A 17,373-nucleotide genomic window follows, 5' to 3' on the forward strand; every position below is an offset into this window, starting at 1 on the left:
CCTTGGTTTCTGCTCCCCTCCCACACCTCCCTGGTCCCTGTCTTCAGTTTGCTGTGGGCATTGCTTCCCAGGCTCCTTCCTCCTCAACGACTTGGTGTTAGGATTGTGTTTACTTTCCCTTCTGTGTTGCATTTACAGTAGAATCCGATAGAATTCCCGATGACAAGTGTGTAGGCATTTGATGACAATGAGAAAGACCTCAGTCACAGTTTGACCATCAGAACCATATATCCACATTCAGAAGTGCTCTATAATGTGGGCTGGATTAGAAACCCAGGCTGTGGGACTTTCCCGGCAGCCCAGGGGTTAAGACTCTGCCTGCCACTGCAAGTTCAATACTGGTGATACTGGTCGGGGGAATGAAGATGCCACATGTCACGGGATGGGGTCAAAAATTAAAAAAAAAAAAAAAAGAAAGAAAAGCAGAAAGAAAGAGATCCAGGCTATGACTGGGACAGTTGACTCTTCCTTGAGAGACTGGAGAAAATTACAGTAGTAGAGTAGAGTACTCTTTGTAATAGCCCACAACAGATGTGTTTCAACAACTCCATCTTTGATCCCACAACACCAACCTCCCACCATAGCTCCATCACAGTATTCCTGCACCTTTCCTGATATTGTTCATTTAATCTCTCCAGAAAAGAACAAAAGAAGTCAATCTGATCAACACACATCTGTTTAGGAATCAAGTCTGTAGCTTTAGGTTCTAGAGCAGCTGCTTCTCTTTCCTGCTGGTCTCTATTCCTTCGAGAAACGATACATTAGAAGGTCCCCTGGAAGGAAGGGAAAAGGAAGCAACAAGCAAATCACCCAGTTTCACCCACTAGGACTTCTTTTTTTGTAGCTCTTAAGTTTGGGAGGGAAAGTTGACAATATCGACTAAAAGTCCATGTGCCCCCCGCCCTTTTTTTTGGCTGCGCTGGGTCTTCATTGCTGCACTCGGGCCTTCTCTAGTTGTGGGGAGCAGGGGCTACTCCCTAGTTAGCGGCCCATTGCTGTGGCTGCTCTTGTTGCGGAGCATGGGCCCTAGGGCATGCGGGCTTCAGTAGTTGAAGCTCCCAGGCTCTAGAGTGCAGGCTCAACTGTTACGGCCCACAGTCTTAGTTGCTCCGAGGCATGGGAGATTTTTCCCAGACCAGGGATCAAACCCGTGTCCCTTGCGCTGGCAGGCAGATTCTTTACCACTGAGCGACCAGGGAAGCCCTCATGTGCCCTTTGATTCAGCAATTCTGTTGATCGTTGCTCACCCAGGGCAGAGATGATTTTTTTGTAAATTAGAAAAAAAGAATTTCTTCCTCAAGGCATTTTATGTTTATCTGCCAGAAAATTATCATAATAAGTATTTACAGGTGTGACATCCACCTGAAACTAACACAACATTGTAAATCAACTATACACCAATAAAAAAAATTTTAATAAAATGAAAAATTAAAAAACTAAAGTTATGATGTCTACAAAGTGATTGGTGCCCATATAAAGGAGTCACTTTGTGTAGTGTACAACCTGTACAATTGTATACATTAGCCCTGCCTGCGTGCATGCTCAGTGGCTTCAGTCGTGTCCGACTCTTTGTGATTCCATGGACTGTAGCATGTCAGGCTCCTCTGTCCATGGGGATTCTCCAGGCAAGAATACTGGAGTGGGTTGCCATGCCCTCCTCCAGGGGATCTTCCTGATCCAGGGATCAAACCCGGGTCTCTTATGTCTCCTGCATTGCCAGGAAGGTTCTTTGCCACTAGCACCACCTGGGAAGCCCACATTAACCCTGGTTACCTTATAAATACATACGAAGAACAACATCAGGATACACGTTAGAAAGTGCTGAGAGAAACTGTTTTTGTAATAACAAAAAGATTGTTGTGATGTCCATCGGTAGGGGACAGTTTAAATAAAAATTTGGGGCACATTTATATAATGGAATTCTAGGGAGCCTTACAGGAAAAAAAAAATGGAGATTTATCAGTTCAGTTCAGTTCAGTCGATCAGTCGTGTCCGACCCTTTGCAACCCATGGACTGCAGCACACCAGGCCTCCCTGTCCATCACCAACTCTGGGAGTTTACTCAAACTCATGTCCACTGAGTCGGTGATGCCATCCAACCATCTAATCCTCTGTCGTCCCCTTCTCCTCCGGCCTTCAATCTTTCCCAGCATCAGTGTCTTTTCCAATGAGTCAGTTCTATGCATGAGGTGGCCAAAGTATTGGAGTTTCAGCTTCAGTACCAGTCCTTCCAATGAATATTCAGGACTGATTTCCTTTAGGATGGACTGGTTGGATCTCCTTGCAGTCCAAGGGACTCTCAAGACTCTTCTCCAACACCACAGTTCAAAAGCATCAATTCTTTGGTGCTCAGCTTTTGTTATAGTCCAATTTTCACATCCATACATGACTACTGGAAAAACCATAGCCTTGACTAGACAGACCTTTGTTGGCAAAGTAATGTCTCTGCTTTTTAATATGCTGTCTAAGTTGGTCATAACTTTTCTTCCCAGGAGTAAGTGTCTTTTAATTTCATGGCTGCAATCACCATCTGCAGTGATTTTGGAGCCCCCCAAAATAAAGTCTGTCACTGTTTCCACTGTTTCCCCATCTATTTCCCATGAAGTGGTGGGACTAGATGCCATGATCTTCGTTTTCTGAACGTTGAGCTTTAAGTCAACTTTTCCACTCTCCTCTTTCACTTTCACCAAGAGGCTCTTTAGTTCTTCTTCACTTTCTGCCATAAGGGTAGTGTCATCTGCATATCAGGTAATTGATATTTCTCCTAGCAATCTTGATTCCAGCTTGTGCTTCATTCAGCCCAGTGTTTCTCATGATATACTCTGCCTATAAGTTAAATAAGCAGAGTGATAATATACAGCCTTGATGTACTCCTTTCCCAATTTGGAACCAGTCTGTTGTTCCGTGTCCAGTTCTAACTGTTGCTTCCTGACCTGCATACAGATTTCTCTAGAGGCAGGTCAGGTGGTCTGGTATTCTCATCTCTTTAAGAATTTTCCACAGTTTGTGGTGATCCACACAGTCAAAGGCTTTGGCATAGTCGATAAAGCAGATATAGATGTTTTTCTGGAACTCTCTTGCTTTTTCGATGATCCAACAGATGTTGGCAATGTGATCTCTGGTTCCTCTGCCTTTTCTAAAACCAAATTGAACATCTGGAAGTTCATGGTTCACATACTGTTGAAGTCTGGCTTGGAGAATTTTGAGCATTACTTTGCTATCATGTGAGATGAGTGCAATTGTGCAGAAGTTTGAGCATTCTTTGGCATTGCCTTTCTTTGGAATTGGAATGAAAACTGACCTTTTCAAGTCCTGGCCGATGTAGATCTGTATGTGCTGATATAAAGAAATGTTCAATATATATTACTAAGTAAAAAAAAGCAAGGTTCAGAGGAGAATATATTATAACTCAATGTTGTAAAATTTTTAAAAGAAATCTGATACAGCCCTTTTTTTCTTCCAAGACACTCAAGAAATCATTAACCAGAGTCTTTTTGGAGGACAGTAACTGCAGGAAGAAGGAAGCTTTTAGTTCAAATGTATACCTTTCTGTGTAGTTTGAACTTTTCTTACCAAATGTATTTATTGCTTTCAATTTAAAAAAAATAAAAAATAAATCAACAGGGGTAATCAGAATAGAAAGTTACAGGTCTTTTAAATTTTTTATTTATTAAAAAAATGTTTGTTTATTTATTTGGCTACACTGGGTCTGAGTTGCATACATGGGATCCTCAGCTGCAGTCCTAACTCCCTGACCAGGGATGCAACCGGAGCCCCCAGCATTGAGTGCTAGAGTCTTAGTCAGTGGAGCACCAGGGAAGTCCTTACAGATCTTTTTTAATTCTTGCACTTTTGAGCATAAAAATATCTAAGAAACATTTTTTAATTGTTGTGCACATCCTCCCATAGAATACATTTAAAAAATAAACTACGGGTTTTTTTTAGTTTGTAAATATTGTTGTTAAAACTTTTTTTTAGTAAAAGAAGTTCAGTTTATAAATATTTAAGGTAACTTGAGAAATACATAGTAAAAAAGAGAACAAAGCCCAATACAAAGATTTAGCTAATATGCAAACTCCTGTTCCATCTAAATTTGGCATATGCAATCTACTTAACTGATTTGCTTCATGTGGTGAATTTTTTTGATAAAATTCAGCATTCCACCCTGGTTATCCTTGTCAAGCGCATAAATGTATCACTTTGCCCCCAGTGTTTTGGGTTGTCTCTTGTAGCAGTGGGGCTGAGAAGTGGGAATGGGTAGGAAGCTGGTGGAGGAAAGGGAAGACAGAATCCTCTGCACCTTTTAGGGCATTTTCACCTCTCACTTCATGCCTCTGAAAACAGAGACTAAACTCATGTATCTGTTAGACCACAAATACATTTAATCATAGAACAAGAGCATCATTAATCTCACTTTATTAATTCAGTTCTTGTTGGGTGTAAATTCAGCGCTTCCTGAGTTGCCTGTCATTTAAAACCAAGAGACCTGGTAGAAAGCCGATAATTGTATGTCATTTCACTTTATAGTACAAAGTGGGCGTAGAAGAATCAGATGAGCTGTCTTTCTCCCTTTGATCTCTGGAGAAAAGAGAATTCTAATTGTTCCTCTCTATTTGTTCCTGAATTTAAAACTTCGTTAGCATGGAAAAAAAAAAAACTGAATTCATTATTACAAATTTTGTGCTAAGAGTTCATTCTTCCCAAATGAATATTTATTTAGGCTTCGGATACATAATTCCAAAAAGAAAAAGAGAGAGAAGGAAAAGAATGATTGTTTTTGGATGAGCAGAAGTGACATTGAATATCATTAAGTAACATAGCAACCCCAACTCTAACGATGAAGTGACATTTCTTTTTTTTTTTTTTAAGAAAGAACTATTTGTATTTCTTTTAAAAGTCTCTCCGGGATGTAGGAGGAGGGCACACTGAATGTGATAACTTTTACAGAACATTTTCTACTTGGGAGTTTTGTATCGTGAATCATGCATTTGTTCCGGTGTTAAGGGTATCAGACCTCAATTTTGATTACAAGTTACACACATTCTACACGTTAGAAAGTAAGTTTTAAATACTGAACTCCAGGGCAAGGTCTTCCCTCAACCCATTAACGTAACAAATACTCTTTCTACTTCGCTGAATTTCTGTTCGGAGACGTTATTTAGAGCCCAGTATTTATTTGCTGGCCACATCTGCCCCGGGTGTCCCCCGACTGTGTCATTAAACAAATATTTGTTCATTCAATAAACATTTATTGAGAGTCTCCTCTGTGCCAGGCTCTCTGCTCAACACGAGGGTATAGGGAAGATGAAGATAAATATATAAAGAAAAAGACATGATCCCCACCCCCTAAGAGGTCACAGGCTGGCAGGCTACGGGCTCTTCCATCCAACGTCCATGAGGATGATTTTTCCTGTGCATTTCGGGCCAGGACTGAAGTAAGGCCAACTTACACAGTAGGACAAAATTCTAGGAGCCGCTCACTGGCAGGGGTGAGCGAAGGCAGACGGCATCCCCTGGCTGCCCGAGCTCCCCATGTGGCCTTTTCCTCCTGTCTGCTGCCCTTCTCTCAGTTCACTGACACACTCACGCTTATCTCAGTCACTCCCCCCAAGTGTTTACACTCGGTGTCTATTTATCACGCCCAGGTTACCCTCCCGGTAACCATCCTTCGTTTAACCACTTCTTCCAGGCCTTGTTCAGTCCCCACCTTGAACGTCCTTCCCAGGCCTAAGAGCCTGGTCAGCTTCTCCCCACGCACTTGCATTCCTGCAATGGCCTTTATCACCAGCCAACTTTTTAAAAAGTAATTTTAATTTTTTTTGAGATACTGCCTTGGGACAGACCTTGGTCTTCTCCTTACTTGTTGTTCAGTTACTCAGTCGTGTCTGACTCTTGTGCCCCCGTGGACTGCAGCACGCCAGGCTTGCGTGTCCTTCACCATCTCCTGGAGTTTGCTCACGTTCGTGTCCATTGGGTCGATGATGCTATCTAACCATCTCATCTTCTGCCACCCCCTTCTCTTTTTGCCTTCAATCTTTTCCAGCTTCAGTCTTTTTGTAAGTAATAAGTCTTTCCTTTTCCCTGAAAAAAATTTTTATTTTTAATTGAAGTATACGGTTTTGTTTGTTTGGGGTTCTTTTTGGCCATGCCACAGCTTGCAAGATCTGAGTTCTATACTATATATATAGGCTTTCCAGGTGGCGCTAGTGGTAAAGAACCCAAACTGCCAATGCAGGAGACAGAAGACAGGAGAGAGGTTCAGTCCCTGGGTTGGGAAGATCCCCTGGAGGAGGGCATGGCAACCCACTCCAGTATTCTTGCCTGGAGAATCCTATGGACTATAGCCCACAAGTCTTCTCTGTCACAAAGAGTCGGACACAACTGAAGCAACTTAGCACATACACATACCATCTATATAGTATATAGTAAATATATGTAGTATATGTATAGTATATATATATATATATATACAGAATCTGAAAAAGAATATTCTTTTTCAGATTTTTTTCATTATAGGTTATTACAAGACTAACACCAGCCTATTTGTATCCAAATTATTACCTAGGAACCTGTCTCCCCAACCTGGGGTCGGGTGCCCGTGGAAAGCAAGGCTTGTGTTCCAGTCTTTGCAGACCTCACTCCAAACCTTCGGGACCCAGTGCAGTGCTTTACACGGGTGTGTGTCTTAGTCCACTCAGGCTGCTATAACAGATACCACTGACCGGGTGGCTTAACAACAGACACCTGTACTTCTCACGGTTCTCAGAGTTCACAGGAGGCAGTGAAGCCCAAGGTGCCGGCGGCAGTGGCTGGTGAGGGCTGGCCTCCTGGTTGGCAGACGGCTGGCTGTCTTCTTGCTGTGTTTTCACACAGAAGCAAGTTCTCTCTCAGTTCTCCTGTGTAAGGGCACCAACCCCTTTCCTGAGGGTTCTGCTCTCTCGACCTGGTCACCTTGCAAAGGCCAGACCTCCAAATACCATCACACTGGGAACTAAGTTTCAACATAAGGATTTAGGGGGTCAGTCCTGTAGACCAGAGTTTTAGCAAATGATTCCTTTATTTATCTGATTCTTTACAATCTTCAGCACATTTTTAGGCTTTCTTTTTAACAAAAGCAAACATTGATCTAAGGCATTCCCAGCTCTTGAATTTAATTCTACAGAAGCAAAATAGGAATTGTAAGAAGTTAGCTTGCTAGAAAATAAAAAATGTGTTTTTTTCCCCTAACGGCTAATTAAATGCAACAACAGATTAAGTAAACAAACATTTTGTTCAGCACTAATTTCCTCTGTGGGGCAGGGAGGGAGTAAATTGGTTAGGACAAAATAGGCTTTCTATTTATGGTGTAAGAGATGGCTACTGGGTGAAGGTCTAGGGGCTACTATTGAATGGCTTCTAATAAAGAATCACCCTGGTGAGCCTCTTCAAACTGGGCAACAATCGCAAGATCTTCTCTTTCCTGGTGATGAAAATGTGTTGTGGAATAGAACTGGATGCAGCCAATTTTATAAGCAGCGTTTTCTATGTATTGCTAAGGCACACCACTCCCTCATTGTAGGAAACACTACGCACATAGCACAGATGGTCATCTAAGCACATGAGTTAGAGTGCTTCTCAAGATGGTGCCCTTCATGCGCTATGTTTAAAGTGGATAACGAACATAGACCTACTGTATAGCAGAGGGAACTCGGTTGAATGTTATGTGGCAGCCTGAATGGGAGAGGAGTTTGGGGAATAATGGATACATGCATATGTATGGCTGAGTCCCTTTGCTGTCCGCCTGGAACTGTCACATTATTAATCAGCTGTACTCCAATATAAAATAAAAATTTAAAAAAGAGATGGTGTGCTGGAGGAGTTAGTGGGCTGGGCCTTAGCATAGTTTTTACCAATGGCATTGGCTCTGTCCCGTGGCATTTGATCTGTCACAATTATTTCGGTATTGATCCCACCCAAGCTTTTGTGAAATCCATCCTGAATCTGCCCAATCACTGGCCTCGAGAGTAGTCCTTCCATCTTCTTGCTGTTGCCGCACACCAAGGGCCTGGTGGAGGAGCCGTTTGTCTTCATGTGGTGACTATATAATGCAGTTTAATTTTGCTAATATAGTTTAGGCCAGCAAATTCAGAATACTGAATGGAAACGCGTATCTTTCTTGGAAGATCTTCGCTAAAGGTCTCTGTGATCTGTTTTTCCTCCCTCCACATCCAGGCATCAATCCTCTTCCACCTTAAGGACGCAAAACTCAAAAGAAGCACCACTTGCTGAATGTGGAACAGAGCAGGGTGTCTCTAACCCACGATGACTTTACAACTGCCATCAATATAGGCTTTGTCAACTAGGAGCAGTTCCAAATATGGAAGCCCCAGGGCACATTCAGGAGACGTGCTCTGAAACATGGGAACATTGTAGCCAGAGGGTAAATAAACCTCAGAATATGTGTTTCTGAAATCAAGGAGATTTTTAAATTAGTTAATTGGAAGTTGATTGTTTTAAAGGAAAGAGGAATGAAGAATTCTCGATTTTTATCTGCTTGAAAATTTTGACTTAAGGGCTACCAAAAAGTATGGAGGGTCCTCAAAAAGTTAAAACTATAACTACCAAACATATCTATGAAACAGAAGCAGACTCACAGATAAAGAGAACAGACCTGTGATTGCCAAGGGGGAAGTGGGATGGGGAGGGAAGGACTGGGAGTTTGGGATTAGTAGATGCAAACTATTATATACAGGATGGATAAACAACGAGGTCCTGCTATAGAGCACAGGGAATTATATTCAATACCGTGTGGTAAACCATAATGGAAAAGAATAGAAAAAGGATATATATATATATGTATATATATACATATATATATAAATAATTGAGTCATTTTGCTGTATAGTAAAAATTAACATAGCATTGTAAATCAGCTATACTTGATAAGTTTTTTTTAAATAAATAAAATCATTTTCATAAAGTCTACTTTTTCTTTTTTGCGGCTTTTTTTTTCCTGGATAAGTTAGCTCTCTGTACTTTTCCTGTTAATACCGTTCAAACCAATTTGAACCAGTATCATTTAATCTTTCTACAAACATTGACAAAGCTCTTTTTTTGTGTCTCATTCTGGGAATATAAAAATGGAGAAGAAACCATGTTTTTGGTCTACAAGCAGTTTATAATGTAGAAGAGACAGATTTATAAGCCAATAACATATAAGAAATTGGGTGTCATACGTCTACCAGAGAATTATAAGGGTGGAGGACAGAAAGGGCAGAGTCATCAGTTCCTGATGAAATAGAGTCAGAATTTAAGAATCTGAGTCATTAACATCAGAGACCTTTTCCAGAACTAGCATTTTCTGAGTTGATTGTATCTTCAAGGATTCCTCAGATGTGTCTTCCCTTAATTAACAATGGCATATGTCAAAACTCCTTTTTTTTTTTTGGTTGTATCGTGTCTTAGTTGAAGCACACAGGATTTTTTTAGTTGAAGCATAAGAGATCTTGTTCCCTAACCAGGCATCAAACCTGGGCCCCCTGTACTCATCCAGCACTCTTAGCCACAGGATCGCCAGGGAAGTCCCTGTCATAAGCTCTTTAATAAAGTCCTATTAGTTGGGGAAACTCTTTGTGTTTTCAGTGATGATAGATTCATTTGTCTTTGCCTATCTTGACGATCTCTGGTTCATAGGAAGATAACCAAAGGGCAAATTTGAATTCCCAGTTTCCTTCAAGGTCAATGGGAAATCACTCCCTTTTTTCCCTCCGGTCACTTGGCTCTCCTGATGTACAGCAGTACACAGCGCTAGCAACTGAGCGGCCAGCTGCTTGTGATCTCCAGCTTCTGAATTCATCCCCTCAACTTTTAGCTAAATATGGATGAAATTTAAAATTCCGTGACTTCTTATATCAACTAGTATTTTTAACCTGCAGATTGTGACTCATTAACAGGTCATGAAATCAGTTCAGTGGGTCTTAATCAGCTTTTATAGAAAGAAGTAGGATAGAAGAAAGCAAAATAGAAAATATCAGGATGCATTTCATCAAGTAAGATAAAAACTGGTGAAACTTTTTATTCCCACTTTTGTGTGTGTGTGTGGCCACAACATAAAATGTATTTCTTACTGTGTCACAGGGAGAAAATTAAGCCACTAGACTCTAATCTAGACTCTAATCATCATAAAGGCACTTATAACCAACTAGCAAATATTTGTTGAATCGACCTGATTTGTACGTGTGTTTGTGGATTTACTCAACAAACACTATGTCTGTATGTGTATATGACATTGACCATTGCAACCCCTCATTTAAATTTTGTGAAAATGAAGGATGAGAGCAGGCTTTCAAAGGTTAATCAGCTTCAGTAAATGCTCTTTTTTTTTTAAGAATAAATCATTCTGTTTACCAGGACTGCTTGATAACCTTTAATCTGGCTGGTATAAAATAGACCCTAAGGTCTCTAAATCATGTCCAAAACAGATCCTACAAAGCAGGAAGCGCCTGAGAAAGAAAGAAAGTAAAGTCGCTCAGTCATGTCCAACTCTTTGTGACCCCAAGGACTGTAGCCTACCAGGTTCCTCCATCCATGGAATTTTCCAGGCAAGAGTACTGGAGTGGGTTGGAGAATAGCTACTACTGGAGAAGGAGAATATCCCCTTCTCCAGGAGATATTCCGGACCCTGGGATCGAACCCGGGTCTTCCGCATTACAGGCAGACAGTTTGCCATCTGAGCCACCAGGGAAGCCCCTGGGTCATAAGCAAACAGAGCTTTCAGATCCTAATCTGTCCTGTGCTGGCCCAAACTGTTGCCTAACAGCCAATTTGAGCCGCTCAGCACACGTTCCTGGCCCCCTAGCATAGATGCTGTCTCAGGTACCTGTCCCTGTCTCAGGTAGCATAGATGAGAATAGATTAAAAGAACCTATCTTAAGGACCGAGTATAGTATCTGGCACATAGATAAACAGAGCAGGACCCTGTGGTCCTTGGTCTTTCATGCCATGAGGCTGAGTGCTGATTTTTTCTGGCTATGATGACTGCCCACCCCCACCGGCATTGCCACCATAGGCGTCGCTCTTCCTGCGAGCCACAACCTCCCTGTCCCTCGGTGGGCGGAGCCACCACTATCCAGAACTCCCAGTGCCCACGACGGTCACAGGCTGTACCCAGCTTGCAGATCTGGGCCAAGCCTGCAGGGGCCTGCACCGTCCCATCTGCCCTTCTGTGCTTCTGTCTCCCTGCTGTGTGGGCTAGATCATCCTACAAATTCTTCAGTTCTCTGCCTGCGGGTCCAGAGGAGTGGAATGGGGTGTTGGGAGGAGACTGGGGGGAGGGGAGTTGTGGCAGGGGTGTCTGGTGATGAATGCAGTCAATAAGACTCAGCCTCTGACCTGCTTGCAGCCCGGTGGAGGGCATCGGACTGTGATGGTCCACAGATAATCTGAGCAACTTGGGGAGGTGGCGGGGGAGGATCGCAGAGGCCCCCTTGCCATCCCTACAGCAAAACAGAGTGCCCTTCAGCAGGACCAGAGCTCTGAGGTTTCACAGCTGCTGCCGCAGCCCATGTTCCAGCGCTTCCTGGAGCAGGGGCTTATCGCGTTCCCTGTTCCCACCCCTGAAGGTCAGGCATGTTTCTCCCATCTAAGCGCCAAACCTTCTTTTGTGGGGAGCATAGACGTGGCTCCACTGAGATAGAACACCAGAGCCTACTACCCAGATAGAATCTGCAAAAGGGTCCATTTTTGTGCCCTCTGTTTTCCCTGGTGGCTCAGTGGTAAAGAATCTGCCTGCAATGCAGGAGACCTGAGTTCGATCCCTAGGTAGGGAAGATCTCCTGGAGAAGGGGATGGCTACCCACTCCAGTATTCGTGCTGGGAGAATTCCATGGACAGAGGAGCCTGGCAGGCTACCGCCTATGGGGCCGCAAAGAGCTGGACACGACTGAGCAACTAATAGTTTCACTTTTCCCAAATTCAAACATCACAGCAGCCTTGTCTGTGTCTTAGAGCAACGCAGAGTCCCAGCTTTCCAACGTAGACAGCTAATGAATGGAGCAACATAAAAATGAATGCTGAAACTCCCTTAAGGGGCTCCTCCTCAGAAACTGAAGAGAAATTCTTGCTCACTCCTGTGTGATCTGGAAGATCAATTGCATTCCAGAATCTTCTAGTTTAAAAAAGCAAGCAACCAGCAAGGAGTTTTAAATCTGCCATTTGTCTGGTTTTTGGCACAGCAGCAAAATGGCTAAATCTAGATCTGGGGTCAAATCCCAGCTTTGCCACTTAACATCACTTAACCCTCTAAGCCTCAGTTTCTCTCTCTATAAAATAGGGATAATCCCACAACCTACCATATTAGGTTGTTATGAGGATAGATTAAAAGAACCTATCTTAAGTACCGAGTATAGTATCTGGCACATAGGTAAACAGAGTAGGGGCCTGTGGTCCTTGGCCCCCATGTCCTCTGCCTGCCCTTCACAGACTGTGAAAAGCTTTAGCCAATAAATAAGTTTAATCAAGGAAGTGAGAACATGCAGAAACAAAGGAAAACAGTCAAAGGAGACCAAATAATAATAGTTTAGTCATTAAGCATAGTCAAGGACCTTGAGTTCCTTCTCAAGGGCTATAGATAATATTTTGAGCCATATCCTGTGAGCTGTCTGATAGATCCAGAAACCAGCACAGGGAGAAGTGAACTATGCGACGGCCGATTGCAGATGATATAAGCTGCCACAGTTCTGAGGACTGGCCTCAAGAAATGGAAGCACACCGACCCTGAAATGAAGATTAACTGTATGTAAAACAATCGAGATGACGCTGGGCAGACAGCTGATGACCAATTTCGAGATGACTGTCAGAGCTGACTGAGCTATCTCTGCTTGTAGGCCTCTCCGTCTGTCTACAAACGCTCTAGCCACTGATCGTCGGTTGTGGGGACTCAGCCTTTGGACAGGATGGCCTTCCCCGTTTGCCAGCATCCAAAATAAAGCAGACTTTCCTTTCCGCTAACCTTGTCCCGCTTTGGCTTTTGAACAGCTGCGCAGCCAGACCACACTTTCAATTACAATAGGAAACAATAAATGTTCATTGTTGTTGTTACAGTTATTAGCAATTATGAGAACTGGTGAAAGAGTAGGACAAGGTAATTCAGACTAAGACAAATGATAGGGAGTTCATAGACATGTGTCCTTACTTCAAAGTAGAAATTAAATTTACTGTATTTCAGTGTATCCTACTTGTTTGCTTGTACACATGCCAAAACCAGAGACACAGCACATCATACAGTGGAAAGAACATGGACTTCAGGGTCGGACTGTGCTCACATCCCCGTCTTTTACTTCCTGAGACATTTGGGTGAATCATCTAACCTCTCTGAGCCTCAGTGTGCATGCGTGCATAGTTGCTCAGTCATGTCCAACTCTTCGCAACACCATGGACTATATAGCCTTCCAGTCTCCTCTTTCCATCGGATTTTTTCAGGCAAGAACACTGGAGCGGGTTGTCATTTCCTCCTCCAGGGAATCTTCTTGACCCAGGGATCGAACCCGTGTCTCCTGCCTCTCCTGCATTGCAGGCGGATTGTTTTACTGCTGAGTCTTCAGGGAAGCCCCGCGTGTCAGTGCATTCATCTACAAAATGGAGTCATAATAAACTTGTACGATTGTGCTGAGGATTTACAAAAACCCCTCTCTTCTCCTTCTCTCGCAGGCTGACACTCTGTCCCATGCGAACAAACAATTCTTACCCTATAGGAGCCCTTATCACGTTGTACCATATTATCTCCCCCACCATAGTGTAAACATCTTAATTGGAGCGAGCCTGTTTTGTTTGCCTTTCAATCTCTGGTATTTAGTGAGGTCCTTGGACGTAGCTGGTGCCCAGCAAAAGCTTGCTAGCTGACTGAATAAATCACTGAAAAGGCAGAAAAATACAGTTGATAGGAAAACGAAATTCATTTACTCCCCATCTTCCCGAACAAGCTTAGTATCTCTTTCATAAGCGAATTGTGTTGTATGCTGAGATTTTCTCACTGTAGGAGATGTAATCTGATTCGTGCTTCATCTAAATCTTCACGATAAGTGGTATTACCATGCATCCCACTATATTCCCATGTCCTCTGGGTTCTGTGTTATCTGACCTTGCTTCTGAACTTTCTGCTGAATGGAAATCTTTTGTTAAATTATCATTACACAAATAACACACAATCACAAAAAATCATAAGTCTGGAAAAGTTAAACTAAAAATAAAACTAAAACACTCCAAATTCTACCAATAAATTATTATTAATATTTTAGGTATTTTTTTTACACAACCTTATTGAACTACAATTCATTACATTGTTGTATTAGCATTAGTTTGTATTACTAATTGTATTCTTGTATTAGTTTGCTAGGACAAGATATCAGTTAGGGTTCTCCAGTGAAACAGTAAAGGGTGTGTGTGTGTGCGCGCATGTGTGTGTTTGTGTGTGTGAGAGAGAGACAGAAAGAGAGAGATTTGTTGATTAATTTTAAGGAATGGTCTCACACGATTGTGGAGGTGCAAGTCCAAAATTGACAGGGCAGGCCGGCAGGCTGGAGACCTGGGGAAGAACTGCAGCCCAAATGCAGTCTTCTGGCAGAACTCCTTGCTCAGGAAGGTCAGTCTTTTGTTCTATTAATGCTTTGATTGACTGGATGAGACTCACCCACATTAGGGAGGGTAAACAGCTTTACTCAAAGTCCACCATTCAAATATTCATCTCATTCAAAAACACTTTGACAGAAAAGTCCAAAATAATGTTTGACCAAATGATTTTATTTTCTTGGGCTCCAAAATCACTGCAGATGGTGACTGCAGCCATGAAATTAAAAGACACTTGCTCCTTGGAAGGAAAGTTATGACCAACCTAGATAGCATATTGAAAAGCAGAGACATTACTTTGTCAACAAAGGTCTGTCTAGTCAAGGCTATGGTTTTTCCTGTGGTCATGTATGGATGTGAAAGTTGGACTGTGAAGAAAACTGAGCACTGAAGAATTGATGCTTTTAAACTGTGGTGTTGGAGAATACGCTTGAGAGTCCTTTGGACTGCAAGGAGATCCAACCAGTCCATTCTGAAGGAGATCAGCCCTGGGATTTCTTTGAAAGGAATGATGCTAAAGCTGAAACTCCAGTACTTTGGCCACCTCATGCGAAGAGTTGACTCATTGGAAAAGACCCTGATGCTGGGAGGGATTGGGGGCAGGAGGAGAAGGGGACGACAGAGGATGAGATGGCTGGATGGCATCACTGACTCGATGGACGTGAGTCTGAGTGAACTCCGGGAGTTGGTGATGGACAGGGAGGCCTATGTGCTGCAATTCATGGGGTCGCAAAGAGTCGGACACGACTGAGTGACAGAACTGAACTGAACTGAACTGAAATATATGGGCACTGGCTGTCCTGCCAAGTTGACACTTAAAAGTAACCTTTGTAGGCAGCCATGACAAAAATACCACAAACTGGGTGGCTTAAGGAATAGGGATTACTTCCTCACAAATCTGGAGGGTACAAGTCTAAGATTAAGGTGTAGCAGGGTTGATTTTTTTCTGAGGCTGCTCTCCTTGGCTTGCAGATGACTGTCTTCTCCCTGGATCTCCATATGGTCTTTACTCTGTGTGTCTGTGCCTTAATTTCTTCTTCTTAAATAGACACCGGTCATATTGGACTAGGCTTCATCCTAGTAACCTCTTTTTAAATGAACTTCTTTAAAGACCCTCTCTCCAAATATAGTCACATTATGAAGGGCTGAGGGTTAAGATCTCAACAAATGGCTTTTAAGGGGGCCATAATTCAGCCTGTAATGGTACCATTTTGAAACTGGGCAGGACCCTGTGGGGCCCTCCTGGTACAAAAAGACTTTCTGTGTCCCCTGTTTCTCGTTGGTAAAGAAAAGGCTTCAGCCTCCTAGACCTTCCCTGAGTACCAAAAAGCAGATTTAAACAGTTGTTAACCAGGGAACTGAGGGGATGCAGAAAGAAAGGAAGAGTCGTCAAGAAAACAGTAGTGCAGCAGTAAAGCAGAGTCCTCTGAACTGTGGTGCTGGAGAAGACTCCTGAGAGTCCCCTGGCCTGCAAGGACATCCAACCAGTCCATCCTAAGGGAAATCAACCCTGAATATTCATCGGAAGGACTGATGCTGAAGTTGAAGCTCCAGTGCTTTGGCCACCTGATGCAAACAGCCGACTCATTGGAAAAGACCCTGCTGCTGGGAAAGATCGAAGGCAGGAGGAGAAGGGGATGGCAGAGGGTGAGATGGTTGGATGGCATCACCGACTCAGTGGACATGAGTTTGAGCAAGCCCCATGAGATGGTGAAGGACAGGGAAGCCTGGCATGCTGCAGTCCATGGGGTTACAGAGTCAGACATGACTAAGTGACCGAACAACAAAGCAGAGTCCTAGTTCCTCCTCAAGCAACATACAACACATCTCCAAGTTCTTCCACAGGAACTGAGGCCCCCACCCTTACTTGGTGGAGGATGGTAACCACATGCTGAGACCTCAGACCAACAGAGGGCTGATGGTTGGGATTCCTAAAGTCCCACTCTGTTACTTCAGGACCAACCAATCAGAAAAATTCACATGCCCTGTAGCCCTCCCTGAATATTTTGCCTATAAAACTCTTCCTGGAAAACCATCAGGGTGTTTGAACTTTCTGAGCATGAGCTACCCATTCTCCAGGCTTGGCCCTGAGATAAACCTTTCTCTTCTCCAAACTTGAACAATTTTGGTTTGCCTGGCCTCATGGTGCATCTGACACACGAATTTGCATTCAGCAACAATTCAGTTCACTCACTGAAAGTGTATAATTCAATATTTGTTTTTTTTTTTTTTTAACATATTCACAGAGTTGTACAACTGAACTCTGGTCCACTCCCCTGCTGCACAGCAAAGTCAATGAGCTGACACTGGATTGTAGTGAAGGAGAGTACAGCGTTTATTTGTAGGGCACCAAAAAGCCCAGACACCCTGAGATAAATTTCAGGGAGAGTTTTTTTTTTAATTAATTAATTTATTTGGCTGCACCAGGTCTTGGTTGCAGCATGCGGAATCTAGTTCCCTGACCGGGGATTGAACCTAGGCCCCCTGCACTGCGAGCTCAGAGTCTTAGTCACTGGACTGCCAGGGAAGTCCCCAGGGAGGGGTTTTTAAAGGCAGCATTTGGAGTGAAGGTTGCAGCTCATGGACTTCCTTTTGATGGGTTGGTAGTGAGGTTCTTCAAGGAAAAAAGATAACCTTTTTCTTCCACTTTGGTCTGGTGTCTACGTGCTTCTGATCGGTAAATAGTCACCATTCTCCACTTGGGTGGGTGGTGGGGGGGGGTCTTAGTATCTGCAGAACAGCACAAGGATATGTATCATATTGCTATGTATA

General features: G+C 43.1%; 1 protein-coding gene across 1 annotated transcript in view; it reads right to left on the reverse strand.

The window, feature by feature from the left end:
* MRO (maestro) overlaps positions 1 to 17,373 on the reverse strand; it is an 84,290-nt gene that overhangs the window by 25,036 nt on the left and 41,881 nt on the right. The window lies entirely within an intron of this gene.

This window comes from Bos taurus, chromosome 24, assembly GCF_002263795.3.
Source record: "Bos taurus isolate L1 Dominette 01449 registration number 42190680 breed Hereford chromosome 24, ARS-UCD2.0, whole genome shotgun sequence".
Classification (NCBI taxonomy): domain Eukaryota; kingdom Metazoa; phylum Chordata; class Mammalia; order Artiodactyla; family Bovidae; genus Bos; species Bos taurus.